This window comes from Spermophilus citellus (genome assembly GCF_964194105.1).
Source record: "Spermophilus citellus genome assembly, chromosome: X".
Taxonomy (NCBI): domain Eukaryota; kingdom Metazoa; phylum Chordata; class Mammalia; order Rodentia; family Sciuridae; genus Spermophilus; species Spermophilus citellus.
This window is the reverse complement of record NC_138190.1, coordinates 28631006-28648255: the sequence shown is the minus strand read 5'-3', so window position 1 is coordinate 28648255 and position 17250 is coordinate 28631006. Positions and strand designations below refer to the sequence as shown.

At 36.5% G+C, this 17250-nt stretch overlaps 1 long non-coding RNA gene across 1 annotated transcript; it reads left to right on the top strand.

Moving 5' to 3' along the window:
• Window positions 1-258: 258 nt before the first annotated feature.
• On the top strand, window positions 259-7692 carry LOC308639885. The gene is made up of 3 exons (XR_014020128.1): window positions 259-338; window positions 7265-7424; window positions 7608-7692. It is a non-coding gene; the product is annotated as an uncharacterized lncRNA (long non-coding RNA).
• The last annotated feature ends 9558 nt before the right edge of the window (window positions 7693-17250 follow it).

Here is a 17250-nt window from a genome sequence, read left to right as displayed (position 1 = left end):
TGTATATGAATATGTATATGAATAAATATATAGGTATATATGTCAATATGTATATACATATGAATATAAATATGGGTATACATATGAATATATATCAATATGGATACCTATCAATATGAATGTAAATACAAATACACATAACTATATGTAAATATGTATATGAATACATATTCCTTTTTTAATAACACGTATTTTCTTTTTAATAAAATTCCTGCTCAATTGCTTATCTCAGCAGCATTCTTGATGTTCATTCTACAAATCTGTGGAACACAAACCCAATCCCAACTCCTGCCAGTAACATTTTGGGGGCTCATCTGGAATTTCCAACCCCCACGGAGGTAAGTTATTTGTGCCTGACACTCTTTGCCTTCAAGTCTCGGGTGATAGGTTTCTTGGTTTCTGTAGGTCGCAATCACTTGCCCTGTGGGTCAGGTACATTGAGCTCCATGGAACCATTTCCTACTTTTCTGTCCCAGCTCAGAGCAAGAGCAAGTAGACAGTGGCCCCTAATCCTGACCTGTCTTTGGATGTGAGGATTTGGGTGAAGTTCAGAGGCAACTGCAAGATTCAGACTACTATTTGGTGTCTCTCAAAGGCCTCCCTTATGACACCATTTCCTGATAGTCCCATGGGGTATGCTGTGGCAGTTGTTTGATCATGTTTCTGAGTAAGCATTCTGAGGCCAGCACCTCCATATGAGCCACCCACACCTACTCCCTCACACTTGATCCTCCCATGCACTTCCTTCATGGCTAAATGTCTATCCATAGAAAGTGGTTTGGGGGTTGGGTTTGGGCTCCCTCTTCTCATATTAAATGGCTACAGACTTGCCAAAGATACCTAATTGTTGTTTCTGTGCCCCCATGTGCCTCCCCAGTTTCTTTGCCTACAAGGGAATGAGAGGCCCACATCTCTATTTGTTCTTTAGGGACCTGGGAAGACACATTCTCATACATCACCCTTTGGACAAAACTGAACTCTATATGTCTTTGTATCTCCAAGCCAGCAGGCTCACAGCCTGTTAATTAAAGTCATTCTCAAATGTCTCCATGAGAAAGGCAGAAGGTCCTCTGAGACAACCTGTCCTATTTGTCCTCCTGGGATCCCCCTGGAATTTAGATTGTAAATGAAAATCCCCTTTAAAATGATCCTTTGTCCTCGATAATCCTGACTATATAATTTCCTCAGACCATGCTTGATTGAAGGAGATTTCATTCTCACTAGGCGACCAAAGTTGTAGACACATGTGGCAGAGGAATACATCCCACTGTCAGCTTAAATTTAATTATCAGCCATTGTATCTGGAACTCCAGTAGCAGCCAGGGCAGACCAATAAGGTCCACTAAGTCTGGCTCCCCTTGGTAAACCAAAGATCTGAACAACTTAGCTGGTAAGATGGCAATAAATCCATTAATTCATGTAGAATGAAGGAGGTGGGATAGCCAACAACAAAGAAGCTCATTTAGGGAGATGTCCCTATGACAGTGGGCAGTTCTTGTGGCATGAGTTACCTATGTTTTCTATTATCCAGGTAGGACCTCATCCTCAAAGGTAGTGCCAGGTTCAGCACGAGCCTGCCTACTAAAAAATTGGTACAAGTTTGTGCAAGGTCAGGCACTGGTGACCAAAAGGAGGCAGATTAAAAGCAGCTGAACAAGGCTTTATTGAGACTCGCTCCTGGGCTAGATGCTCCAGTCTAACAAAGTGAGTCCAGGGGAATCACACCTAGGCTCAGCTGGATTGGAATTCTATTGGGCTTAGGGCAGGAAAGGGAGGTTTTAGAGTCCCTTGTCCTCCTGGAATTGGTCGGGGGATCTTGCTGGGATCCATGTCCTTCCAGGATTGGTCAGGAGATCCTGCTGATTGACAGGTGGTTAGGAGGCACTGTCACTGCTTGTATGTCAGTGCCTGATTGGTTGTTCTTTCACAAGCGGGTTGCCTGGTGCTTTGTTCCCTTAGCCACCTCAAAACCACCTAACAGTTTGATGCACAAATGCTCCAGAAAAAGTGCCTAATTTTCTTCTGCTGTCAGGCATAGCCTCAATTCGAACTTTTCAATGGAGAATCATGGCCTCTAGAGGAAAGTATAAATTTTAATACTATCTAGCAGCTAAGTTTGTTTTGTAAGAAGGAAGGAAAATGGCCTGAGGTTCCCTAAGTTCAGGCTTTTTTGCTCGAGGGAGAACCCCAAATAATGTCAGCAATGTAAGCTAAACCCAGCTACAATTGCTGCCATAATGGAAGAGAATTCTAAAGAGACACTTACTAGGGTAGAAAATCCAAAGAAATCCCAAGGATTCCCAACTCCTACTATTCCTTGCCAACAGTCTTCATGTCTTCCCTACTCAGTTCATCTATCATCCATACCTAGAGGAGGACAAAACATAACTGACACTTTAGGAAATCCCAGGAGGAGACTTTTGGACCACCAAGGTCCATGTTCCTTTTTCCCTTCAACTGAGGCAAACAAAGATGGACTTAGGAAAGTTCTGAGAGAATCCAGATATATACATGTTTCAAAATTTATGTTAGATGTTCATTCTTACCTGGAAGGATATTATGTTACTGCTTAACTAAACTTTGACCTCTAATGAAAAGGAGACTGTCTTAAGGGCAGCTGAGCCTATAGGAGATGATCTTCATCTCAGCCATGCCCCCGAAATACAGACTAGGAGTAAATCTGATTATCTATCTGGGGCATAGGCAGTTCCTAAGCACAATCCTGAATGGGATCCAAACAATGAACAGGATGATTGGGAAATGAGACATTTTCAAGGTCTGATCCTTGAAAGTCTCAAAAGGTTGAGGCAGAAGCCTATTAATTACTCTAAGATATCTGATTCACCAAGGCCCTCAGGAGAAACCTGCAGCCTTTCTGGAGAAATTCAGGGAGGCACTGAGAAAGCACACCACAGTGTATTCTGAATCCACAGAGGGCCAGATAATTTTAAAGGATAAATTTATTATTCAGTCAGCCCCAGACATTAGGAGGAAGTTACAAAAATTGGCATAAGGCCCTGATCATTCCTTAGATGGCATCGTCCGACTTGCAACATCTGTCTTTTATAACAGAGATCAAGAGAAGAGAAAAGAAAGAGAATGTAGAGATAGAAGGAAGGCTGAAGTACTGGTCATGGCCCTACAGGGAACAAGCTTTTTATTGGGGGGGGCAGGGTTTAAAGCAGATCAATGGAATGAACCTTGAGCCACAAAAGAAACTTGTTTCTGCTGTGGAAAGGAGGGACATTACCAGTGAAAATGCCAACAGGTTAAACCATCACCACCAAGGTCCTGTCCTTTCTGTCAAGGCAATCATTGTAGGAATTAATGTCCCAGGGGCACAGGATCATGGGGTCAGATTACCCCACCCAAGCCTGAAGGGGCCTGGGGTAAACCTTAATGGCTTCCATGACTCCCTTTATCAAACATGAACCCTGATTATGCTTCTCAGTAGGGAAGTTTCCTTCTGGCACTGGTACAAGATTCTCCACACATGTCTCTTACACTGGACCCCTTTCCTCTGATATCATGATGGTGAGAGGGATGTGTGGATGGCCTATCACTAGATAGTTTACTTCTCCACTAAACTGTGAATAGAATAAAGTGATGTTTTCTCATGCATTCCTAATGGTCCCAGAGTGACCTGTTCTTTTATCGGGAAGAGATATACTCTCAAAACTTCAGGCCTCCATCACCATGAATTTTGCATCCCAGGCTCCATTATGTCTACCTCTATTAGAAAGTGATATAAACCCTGAAATATGGGCCACTGAGGGCAAAATTGGGCAAGTGAAGAGTGCAGTTGCAGTTAAAATAACTTTGAAGGAACCCTCAATCTTCCCAGGCCACAGACAGTACCTTCTGTGCCCAGAGGCAAGAAGAGATTTATTGGAGATTTTTCAAAACCTTAAATGACAGACACTTTTAGTGCCTTGCAATAGCCCCTGCAATACACCCATTTTTAAGAGTCCAAAAACCAAATGAGGAATGGCACCTAGTCCAAGACCTTAGGATAATAAATGAATCCATCATCCCCTCCATCCTGTGGTGCCTAACCCTTATTATTTGTTATATGAGATCCCAGCAGCCACTACTTAGTTTACTGTGTTAGATTTAAAGAATACCTTTTTTTATATACCCCTAGATAATCAGTCAAAATATCTGTTTGCTTTTGAGGAGCCAGGCAATAGATATCAATTAACCAGGACAGTGTTATCTCAAGGATTCACATAGTCCCCACTTGTCTGGGCAGGTCCTTGTCAAGGGCCTAACAGGTAGGTATTCAGGGATTACAAGATATGCCAAAGAAATAACCAACTTAACTTTACCAAAAGGCCTACACGATTACAGAGAGCAGGAAAATTCCCTGGTGAGACTTGGCAACTTGATTTCACTCATGTGCTTAAGTGTAGCAGGTTCCAATCTGTTAGTCATGATAGATACCTTTATTGGGTGGATTGAGGCTTTTTTCTCCCAAACTGAACAAGTAGAAGAAGCAGTAAAAGTCTTTCTACAAGCAATTTCCCCTAGATTTGGATTTCCCCACAGCCTACAAAGTGACAGTAAAGCAGCTTTCAAGGCAGCTATCACTGGAATATCAAAAGGCTTAGGCACAGAATATCACCTTCTTTGTGCCTGGAGACCTCAGTCATTGGAGAATGTAGAAAAGGCCAATAATATCTAAAGAGGCATTTGAGGAAACTCACTCAAGAAACTCACTATCCTTGGCCTAAGTTGCTTCCTCTAGCTCTGTTGAGAATCAACCTCTTATATGGGAGGCCATTCTTTTTTTAAATTTGTTCTAATTAGTTATACATAACAGTATTCTTTTAAAAATTATATTCTTAAAGATAAAGAAACTGCTGACTTGATATCTCATATCACAAAGCTACTCAAATTCCAAACTGAAATTTGTAAATATCCCACACATGAGCCACTTATGTCTCCATCCTTATATAAACCTGGTGACTTAGTAATGGTAAAGATCATACCCTCAAATTCTGCTAATGTAGACCCTATCTGGAAGGGTCCTTTTTCTGTGATGTTATCTATCCCCTCTGAAGTAAAATTACTTGGGCAAGCAAATTGAATCCATTACTCAAGAGTTAAGCAATGAATATCCAACTCTAAACTGGAGTAGATGACTTTAAACCCCCACCAGAGAAATCTCCTCCATACACCTGTGAACCAATACAATAGAAGATCTCAAGTTCCTGTTTAAATGAGCTGGAAGCCATTAAACTGCAGATGACGATGGAGATGAGTCCACCAATGAACATTACAAATGACTTCTACCATAGACCCTTTGATTTTACCTGATTGTCCCTGATGGGAAACCTGAACTGCTTACCCCTCATCTCACCCTCTCAGCTTGAAATTGCTCAAGTGGTCATCGCCCCATTTCCCTTACAACATAAGGGTTTCCTTATCAGAAGGGGTAATGAGATAGAAAAAGATAGGCAGTGGAGTGTAGGAAAGGGACAATAAATGTTGACAAGAGGACAAGTATGAGGATAGCCATTTTAACATGCCCAACATGTTATAAGACAGTTCTTGTTTCTCAGAAAGGGCATAAGTCTCCATTTTGCCAAAAGTGAGCGCATAATCCATAATCAGGCCTGCATCTGCCAGGGGACAACAGAAATATCAAAAACCAATAGAGAGAAGCATATCAACTTATCCTTATGTGCTTATAAAAGGAGGAGTGCTGTAAGACTTAAATGGAACTTTTGCCCCTCCTGGGTACTAGAAATTCTAAATCTTTCTCCCACTTTCCTACTCTCTTGCTTACCTTGGTGCATTCCCAGTGTTCACTCTTCACAAACCCAATCCTGACTCCTGCCGATTTCAGTAGATCCCCATGTCCTTCATGTTGTGAGGGGAATAGATCCCCATGTCCTCTGTCTGGCAAGGGAAGTAGAACCATGTATCCTCCTACTGATCAGAGGAGTTAATCTCTATAACCTCCATCTGGTGAGTTCCCATTTCAGAACATTCCAGTTCAACCCCCAAAGTAAAACCTGAAACAAATAAATATATGTGAATTTGTATGTGAAAATATTTGTAAATATATGTGAATATATGTACACATATATATGAGTTTATATATATTCTTGTGCTCAGCATGAGATGGATCATCATGCCCTCTGCTAAATGAAAGGAGTAGATATCCATGCCTGCCACCCCATGAAGGGAGTAGGTCTCCATGAATCCACATATGAATATATGTACTAGAATAAGAATAGAAATATATATGAATATCTACATATAAGATTATAAATACGTATATATGAATTACATACATGAATGTATATGAGTATGCATATCAATATACATATGATTACATATTTGAACACAAATATACATATGAATATAAATTTATATACAAATGTGAATATGAATATATACCAATATACAAACTAATATGAATATCCATGCAAATATATATGAATATATGACTATGAATATATGACTATGAATATATATGTGAATATGAATATAATAAATGAATATGAATATGAAGGGCTATTAATATGAATATGTGTACAAATACATATCAATGTATATGAATATGAATTAGCTCCCAGTGCCTTGCACTCAGTATGCAGAATGGATCATCTTGCCCTCCACTAGGTGACAGGAGTAGATCTCTATTCCCACCACCCTGTGAAGGGAGTAGATTCCCATGTGCAGAAGAGATCCTCGTGTTCTGCACACTGTGAGGGGAGTGGATTCCCATGCCCTCAATCTGCTGAGGAGAGTAGAACCATGTATCCTACACCTGATCAGGGAAGTTAATCCCTGTACACTCCATCTGATGAGTTCCCATTCCAGAGCATTTCAGTTCAACCCTGAAGTTCAAAAATGAAGAAGACATAATTGTAGATATGAAAATATTTAATATATACAAATATATTAACATATATGATATATAAATTAATATGTATGTATATGTATACGAATAAGACTATAAATGTGAATATACATATGAATTTGGATACTGTTATGGTTTGGATGTGAAGTATCCCCCAAAAGCTCATGTGTGAGACAATGCAAAAAGGTTCATTGGAGAAATGATTGGGTTGTGAGAGCCTTAACAAGATCAATGAATGAATCCCCTGATGGGATTAACTGAGTGTTAACTGAAGGCAGATAGGATGTAGCTGGAGGAGGTGGATCACTGGGGGCATACCTTTGGGGGTATATTTTGTATCTGGTGAGTGGAGTCTCTATTCCTGATCATCATATGAGTCCCTTCCCTCAGCCACACCGTTCTGCCATGATGTTCTGCCTCACCTCCAGCCCCAAGGAATGGAGCCTGCTGTCTATGGACTGAGACATCTAAAACCACAAGCTTCCAAATAAACTTTTGATCCTTTAAAATTGTTCTTGTCAGGTCTTATAGTCACAGCAATAAAAAAAAAGTTGACTAGGGCTGGGGATGTGGCTCAAGTGGTAGCGCACTCGCCTGGCATGCGTGCGGCCCGGGTTCGATCCTCAGCACCACATACCAACAAAGATGTTGTGTCCGCCGAGAACTAAAAAATAAATATTAAAAATTCTCTCTCTCTCTCCTCTCTCACTCTCTCTTTAAAAAAAAAAAAAAGTTGACTAAAACAGAAATACATATAAATATGAATATCAATATCAATATGATTGCTTATATATGGCAATATATAAATATATAAAAATGAGTATATTTATATGGATATGAACATGGGTATGGATATGGATATCAATATGTGTGTCTACATATGAGTAGAAATGTGCATGTGATTACAAATATGAATATGAAAATGAATATATGTGAATGTATATTAATATGGGTATATAAATATGAATATGTATAAATATGAAATATATTAATATATTTAAATTTGAATATATGGATATATAAAATATGAATATGTATTAATAGGAATATATGTGAATAAATATGAATATGAGTATATATGAATATATACAAATATGAGTGTATATATAATTACAAATATGAATTAGATCTCAGTGTCTTCCATTCAGTATGGAGAATGGATCATCTTGCCCTCTTCTAGATGATGAGTGTAGTGCCACACCCTTTGCCTTGTGAAATGAGCAGGTCTCTATGTGGTGGATAGGTTCTTCTTTTCTTCATCCTGTGAGAGGAATAGATCCTCATTTCCTTCACCTGGTGAGGGGATTAGAAGCACATATCCTCCACTTGATCAGGGGTGCTAATCTCTGTACCCTCCATCTGATGAGTTCTCATTTCAGATTATTCCATTTCAATCATGAAAGTACAAAACTGGAGATGGCATGAATATATATATATACACATATGTATGGATATGGATATTAATTTAAATATGAATATGTATATATAAGAATATGAGCATATATGGATATGAATATTAGTATGTATATATAAGATCATATATGTGTATATACATGAATGTGTATATGAACATGTATATGAACAATTATATTGATATGTATATGAATATGTATATCCACATGATTACACTTGTATATCAAAGAATTATACATCAGATTATACATATGAGTATGAAGATACACATTTTTATGACTGTAAAAATGAATATAAATATATGTTGATATGATATATATTAATTTTACTGTATATTAATATGAATAAATATGGATATACAAATATATGTGAATGTGTACATTAATATGGCTATATATGAATATGAATATATACATATGAATATGAATATATATGAACACTGGAATGAATATGACTATGAGTATAAATGAACATGAATATATATGAATATGAATATGAATTAGACCCCAGTGCCTTGAGCTCAGTATGAGAAATGTATTACCTTACCCTTCACTAGATGATAGGTATAGATCTCCATGCCGGCCACCCTGTGAACGGAGTAGGTCCTGTGTGCAGAATAGGTCCCCAATGTCCTTCACCCTGTGAGGAGAATACATCCCCATATCCTCCACCTGGTAATGGGAGTAGAACCATGTATTCTCCACCCGATTAGGAAAGTTATTCCCTATACCTTCTATCTGAAGAGTTCCCATTCCAGAACACTCAAGTTCAACCCCCAAAGTTCTAAACTGGAATGGATATATATATATATTCTTATATATTAATATATGTATATATAAATGTATACATCAGTATATATTAATATATCTGAATGTACACTGGAATATAATTCATATATTTTACATGTATATGCATATATATTCATATGTATATTTATATGCATATTAATATATATTTATATATGTAAATAGAAATATTCATAAGTATATTTATTGTTATTCATATATATTCACACATATGTATATATTCATATATATTTGCTATGTAAATTAATTTACTTATATATATCCTGTACCTGCCATCTGATGAGTTTCCATCCCAGAACATTCCAGATCTAACCCCAAAGAACTAAACTGGAGAATACATGAATATATGTGTGAATATTAATTCACATATATTCACATGTATATAAATATATGAACATATATGGGATATATTAATATTCATATGAATATTCATTTGAATGTATATGAATATTTATTAATATCCCTATATATGAACATATTAGTAAACATGAATATATATGAATGTATATTTGAATACACATATGAATTTATATATGAATATGTATATGAAAATATATATGAATTAGATCCCAATGGCTTCTTCTCAGTATGGGGAATGCATCATCATGCCCTCCACCAGATGATGGGAGTAGATCCTCATTACCCTCCACCCCATGAGGGGAGTAGGTCCCCATGCCCTTCACCTGGTGAGAGGAATGGAACCATGTATCCTCCATCTTTTTAAAAAACTTTTTTTTTATAGTTGTAGATGAACAACATGCCTTTATTTTATTTACCTATTTTTGTATGCAGTGCTAGGATCAAACCCAGTGCCTCACACATGCTAAGCAACCACTCTGCCACTGAGCCATAGCCCCAGCCCCTATCCTCCATCTTATCAAGGGAATGAATCCCTGTACCTGCCATCTGATAAGTTTCCATTCCAGAACATTCCAGATCAAACCCCAAAGTACTAAACTGGAGAATACATGGATATATGTGTGAATATTTATGTGAATATATATATATATATATATATATATATATGAGTTTATATATGACTATGTATGATATATACATGATAGATATATATGAATATGTACTTGCATATATATGTATATAATAAAAAATTCTAAAATTCATATGGAAACAAAAGATCCTAAGTAGCCAAAGCAATCCTGAGCAAAATAAGCAAACCTGGTGGGTTTAAATGCCTGGTTTCAAATCATACTACAGAGTCTTAGTCACAAAAACAGTACGGTATTGACAGAAAAACAGATATGTAGACCAATGGAAAAAATAGAAGACCCAGAGATAAACTGACAGATTAACATTCAACTGATTCTCAACAAAGATGCCAAAAGCATACATTAGAGAAAGGCTGCCTCTTCAACAAACGGTGCTGGGAAAGTTGAATATCCAAATGTAGAAAATTGAACCTACACCCCTAATTTTATCCCTGTATCAAAATCAACTCAAAATGTATGAAAAACCTTAATGTAAGACCTGGAACTTTGAGACTACTAGAAGAAAACAGAGGAAATGAGCAAAACTTCCTGGATAAGACACCAATAAATCAGGAAATAAACAAGAATTCATAAATGGGATTTCATTAAATTAAAAAGCTTCTGCACAACTGAGGAAACAATCAACACAAGGAGGAGAAAACCTAAAGAATGAGAGAAAATCTTTACTAGCCATTCAACTGATGGAGGATTAATATCCAGAATATATAAAAATTAACAACAAAAGAACAAGTAATCCATCTTAAGAATGGGAAAATGATTGCAAAATAAATTTCTCAAAAGAAGTACAAAAGGAAAGTGAATACTTAAAAAGTGCCCAATATCTTCAGCCATTGGGGAAATGTATCTCAAAACTACATTGAGATTCTATCTTACCCCCCCCCCGAAAATATTCTCCAAAAAAGTATGCTGGTGAGATGTGGAGAAAGATGAACCCTCATATAATGTTGGTGGGATGGTGAATTAGTACAGCTACCAATAAAAACAGTATGGGGGCTCCTCAAAAACTTAAAAATAGAACTACCGTATGATCCAGATATACTACTCCTGGGTGTATATATATAATATATTAAGTCAGCATATAAAAGAGATACCTGCAAACCCCTGTTTTATTGGGGCACTATTCACAACAAAAAGCTATGGAATCAGCTCAAGTCTCTTTCAACAGGTGAATAGATAAAGAAAAACATGGTATATATACACAATGGATTATTATTAGCCATAGAGAATAATGAAATCCTGTTTTCTTTTTTGTTTGTTTTTGCCGCAGTCTAGCTGGGCACAAAATAACCTGACAGTCACAAGCCACTTGTAGGTTCAAACAGGAACTGCTTTATTGCCAGAACCCAACAGGAACTCCCTAGAACTCCACGGGAACTCCGCGAGAACTCAAAAGTAGCGGGCACCTGAGGCAGCAGGAACCGCCCCATTGCTGGACATACACAACTGAACACACAGCTTGTCCCAACCCAGCATCATCCAGTTACAGCAATCAGTCATCATCCCAATAATTATACACAGCTTAACCCAATTATCACCAACCCAATGGCTCGCCGGCGTTACCTCCCAACCACTCCTTCTGGCAAAATGCCAAGCACCCTCCTGACTTGGTTGTGGCTCTCAACATGTTTTGTAGGAAAGAATAGAACTGGACACATCAAATTGAGTGAAATAGGTCAGAGCAGACAAGTATCACATGTTTTTTTCCCCATACATGTGAACTAAAAAAGAAAAAAATGATAACCCAAAAGTAGTAGAGGAATTACTAAAGACTGAGATGAAAGTCAGGGGGAGGGGGAGGGGGAGAGAAGGGAAGAGGAGAGAGTGTAGAATATAAGGTAAACAAGAATAATTCATGATATATGCATGTATGGAAATATCACAGTGTACCCTATTAATTTGTATAATTAATGTTAATAATTATAATTTTTTAAATCCTAAACTTTTTATATGAATCCTCGTAAGTCAGATTCGCCCAAATCCTCCACCTTCGATGGTTGATTATAGTTGGTATTTGTTCAAATTTCTTTTCACTTATCATCCCCCTGGTGATATCTGATTACTCTGGCCTGCTTTCAGAAAGAATCTGTCAGGTCAATTTAGCCAGAATCTCCTTTCACTCCAGATGCTTCTGCTTAGTGTTTAGTAATTTTCAATCTACCAATCACCCAACTCTGTTTCTTGGCTATGAATTCCTACTTCCCTCATTGTACTCAGAGTTGAGTTCAATTTCTCTTCTCTTACTGCAGAAGTCCATCCTAGTAATTCCTGTGTCTATTGGGGTAGCCCTGAATAAAGGTAGCCTTGTCATTTTTTTAAAAGTACCACAAATAACTTTTTCTTTAACAAGTGTCTGTTCAATTATTTTACATAATATCAATTTTGACCACTATATTATTAATAGAAATCCTTTTCACATTTATTATTTACAGGTATGTTTCCTAGTTTTTTTTTTTCTTTTTCTTTGCCGTAGTAAAGATTGAACCCAGGGGTTCTGTACAACTGGGCTAAATTCCCAGCCCTTTCCATTTTTTATTTTGAAACAGGGTTTCACTAAGTTGTCCACTTTGGCCTCCAACTTGTGATCCTCCTGCCTCAGGCTCCCAAGTAGCTGGGATTATAGGAGCATGCCACTGTACCTGGCCTTAACAGGATCTTTCAAAAAGCAGATGTTCTTAATTTTGATAAAGTTTAATTTACCAGTTTTCTCTTATATTGGTATTGTTTCTAAGAAATCTGCCTAGCCTGGGGTCACAACTAGGAAAAAAAAAACAACTATGTTTTCTTTCATAACCTTCTTTTTTAAATGATATATTAGAATTCCAAATTGGTTTTTTTTCCCCAGTATTTTAAAGATATTGTTCCATGATGTTATGGCAGCCTTTGTTTCTAGGAAGAAGCCAATTATTATTTGTTTCTCCCCTTTTTTTACTTTGACTTTACCTTCCTGTGCTACATCCTAAAAAGTGCCTCCAGACAGAAAGTTAGGTTGAAAAATGGCTTGCCCCCTGTGTTTCCCTTCAGTATCATATTTTTGAGCTTTTCTTGGTGCCTAGAAACAGCTGTCTTGACTAATCTGTCCAGTGTTACAGTAGTTCAGATTAGACTGTAAGTCTGATAACTGTTTCTTCATTATTCTAGCACATCTACTAGTCTTTCCACTTTTATTTCTCCCATCTCCACATGAACCCATCAATAATATTTTTAGATTTCTCCTATGGGAATATTTATTATTAAAGACACATTTCAATTCTTAACAAGTTTATGATTTTGTAAGCTTATATTGAAAGAGAAAATAAAGGAACTGAAATTATTTCAGAATTTTTGCCAATTGTTTTTGTATCTCCAATATATCAGGATTTCCAGAGACAAGGGCTGATGACCTCCATAATTAATACATAATTTCAATCTCATTACTGCTCAGTGTTACCTTCTATTATTCCCAGTTGAAACCCTAATTCATTTCCCACAGTAATAATTCCAAAATTTTATCTCTCTCTAATGTTGGCATAATGAAGAGGATGAAACTCCTTGATAAAAAAAATACACTAGTAATTATGATTGAAAATCTCTATAACTATCTTCTCTTGGGCAAATTCAACCCCAATGTGTATATTCAATCCTACGTGAAACCAATCAATCAGAACCATTCTTCACTTCATTACTGCCACCAGAAAAAAAAAAATGTTTGTTTGCTATTAGATTGAAATGCTGTTGAAAAGAGTTCCAGGAGTGGCCAATACTTGTCTTCCTCCTGCTTTGCTTTATGAATAACTGTTTGCACTTGGAAATAATTTTTGAACACCTGTTTGACCTTAGTAACAAAGATTTCACAGGAATTCTCACTGGTATTTATGGATTTAATCATTCCAAGAGAGTCATCAGCAAACTAATTTATTTCATGTCATGTGATGTACCCAAGGGGCAAGGTACAAACCTGCATTAAATCTTCATTTTTTTTTATCCATGTGGAGTATACATATAAGCCTGGGGAAAAGGTACATTAATTATATAAATATAGTTGAACTATAATGTGACTGTGCCTGTGTGTGTGTGTGTGTGTGTGTGTGTGTGTGTGTGTGACAGAGAGGGGGGGGCAGAGAGTCACAAAGATAAATAGGAATTAGATCTCTATATTGGTGGTAAAGGTAACTGGTCCTTTGGTTTAAAAAATAATGTGCAAGAGAGCACAATTCACTTAACTCAGGAAAAACTATGGGCAGGATACAAACCTTGACAAAAATCTCTTAAGGTCAACATTTTAGCCCATAATATTGATTGGGACAGTTGCTTGGTGATTCTGGAGCGAAGGGCTATGAATCACTTTTCCAGCTGGATGCAGTCTGAAGTTTGACATGTGAGCTCTTCTTTCTCATGGCAATCAGTGATTGATGGAAACTGCCTGACCTATGCTCAGATTTGGCCAAATACAAACAGACCAGCAATACGATGCAGATGGTGCCATATGCCAAGGAATATGCAATTTGGAGTGAGATTGGTAAAGCAGCCTGAGTTGAAGTTGGCAGGTGCTTTGTCAAACAAACCTGGGCTTAAGACCAGAATATCCATGGCAAAGGCAGTAGCCAGGCAGTAAGGCAAGGTTTAAGGCAGAAACACCAGCAGGTTTAAAATGAGGGGTGCCTTATTGAGTGTGACAGTGAGGGAGGCTGGAGGCCTGATGTGTCAGCAGCAAAGAGAAGGATAGTCATGTTGTTGAAAAATACTGATACAATATTGTCAGTGTCAATGCCAGTATTTTGTAGCTTATAAAAATGATCATGTCCACAGGGACACTTCTAATCCCCACAGCTATGTTGCAGTTTTAATGTAAGCAGGCATTTCATTCTAAAAGACTGCTCTTTCCAGAGAAAAGCAAAATTCTATAAAAGTTTCAACTTGATTTTCAGAAGGATGACCAAGTGCTACGACAGAAAGGCAATATGAGGACACACTTTTTTAATATAGATTTTATCATAGCTTTGGGTGCTTAAAGGAAAGCACTTAGTTTCTCAAATTACTTCACAAAGTAATTTATGAAAAGAAAATCCTTGCAAGCACCAAGTGCACTCAGAGAGCTCTTAAAGTATTTGGCAATCATTTTGCAGCTCTTTATTAAGCTCACTGAACTCAGAATCCTCAGATAAAAAAGGAAGACATTTTGAATTATTTGTGGAGGTTGGATGGATTGCTCCAGTTGGTTCTTTTGAAGCTTTCCTCTCTTTTCCACTATATTAATGATTCTATTGACAAAGACTTCATTGCCCATATGTTTGTAAATTATTTGCTTTTAGCATAATATTTTTGATGAAATTCTTTCATAGACTGCATGAACTTCTCAAACATGTGAACAAGGCTATTTGGTGTCTCTTTAAGCTTTGATGTCATATTATGTGTAATATGAGGCATATTAGCAGTATGCCTTCCAACAATATGGAATACATTATAGAGGTTATTGTGTGAAAAAAAAATAGAAATCTATTCTAAGATAGTATTACACATGAAGAAATCATGAATAAGTGTTGTAAACATGTTCATTGTACCATAATATAAAAAAATGTTTGGAAAAAAAACCCAACTGTTCAAAATGAATAAATACAATGTGGTAAAGTAGTTGAGTCAACTACAATATTACTATACACAGCCATATCATCAAGGGCTTTAAGGACATGTGAGAGTGCCTGTGACATTATTTTTTAATTGGTAAAAATATTACATACACAGCATCATCTTAACTTTCACATAACATTTGCACAGAGACTAAGGAAAACAAACACTCTTAAATATTGCTGGTGGCAATGCAAAATGATACCAAAAACTCTCAAAAAATCTTTTTGGTACTATTTAACAAAATCATATATGCATTTACCCCTGTACTTAGCAGTATGCCTTCCAACAATATAAAATACATATGATCGAGATTATTTATTGGGCATTATTTGTAATTGTGAAACATTAGAAACTACCCAGATATCCTAGCTTAGGGAGAAGTTGAATAAACAATGTTACATACACACAACTACATCACAGAATGAGAATGATCTCTATGAACTGATACGGAGTGAATTTCAGAGGACTTATATTAATTTTAAAAGTAAGAGTTCAAAAGAACATAAGCATATGCAGCCATATTGGCATGAAAATGGAAAGAAAAGAAAACATAAAAAATAGAAAGTCATGAATAAGTTACATATATTGGTGGAGTAGGGTGGAAAGGATATGGGAGGAAATATCTTTTCTCTGAGATTTCTGAATATTTTTTTTGATCTTTGTATGTTAATGTCCTACATGTACAAAAAATAAATTTAAAACATTAATAATGAGGAAGAAAAAAGGTGAAAGCAAATGGAAATAAACTTCATTTTATTTATGATGCATACTATATCTAGAATAAAGAGAGAAAGAAAGAACTAATCCAAGTAATTCAGGAAGAAGGTATTTGACTATATTTTTAGTTCTGGGTAAAATTAGGGAGTGATATTTGGAACTAAAAATTGTATTCTTTTTGGAAAGATTGTTTATTGTAGTAGTATAGAGAAAGTGATACTGAAACTACTCAAGATATATTAGATTATTTAGCATATGATTAAAATTAATAATAATTGTCTTATTATTGGAGTTATCACTGGAGAGAATGGGACAAAAATCCAGAACGTGAAGAAGGTGAAAAAGAACCCCATGGAAAGTTATAAGAATTAGAGGAGTCACCATGAATTTATGATGTCTCAAAAATGCATATGTAGCAGGGCACAGTGGCGCACACCTGTAATCCCAGCATTTGGGGAGGCTGAGGCAGGACAATTGCAAGTTCAAAGCCAGCCTCAACAACTTAGCAAGGCCCTAAACAATTTAGCAAGATCCTTTCTCTAAAAAAAAAAAAAAAAAAAAAAAAGATATAGGGGATGTGTTTCAGTGGTTAAGTACTCCTGGGTTCATTTCCCAGTACTAAAAATTAAAAAAGCATATGTACTGTGTGCTTTTTGTATGCCCATACATATATGTATGTGTATATATATGCTTGTAGATTTATTAATATATATATTTGTGTGTGTGTGTATATATATATGTGTGTATATATATATATATATATATATATATATATATGCATCTATTTCTAGCTTTATTCAGTAAGAGGGCCAAAAAGCAAAGGTACTCC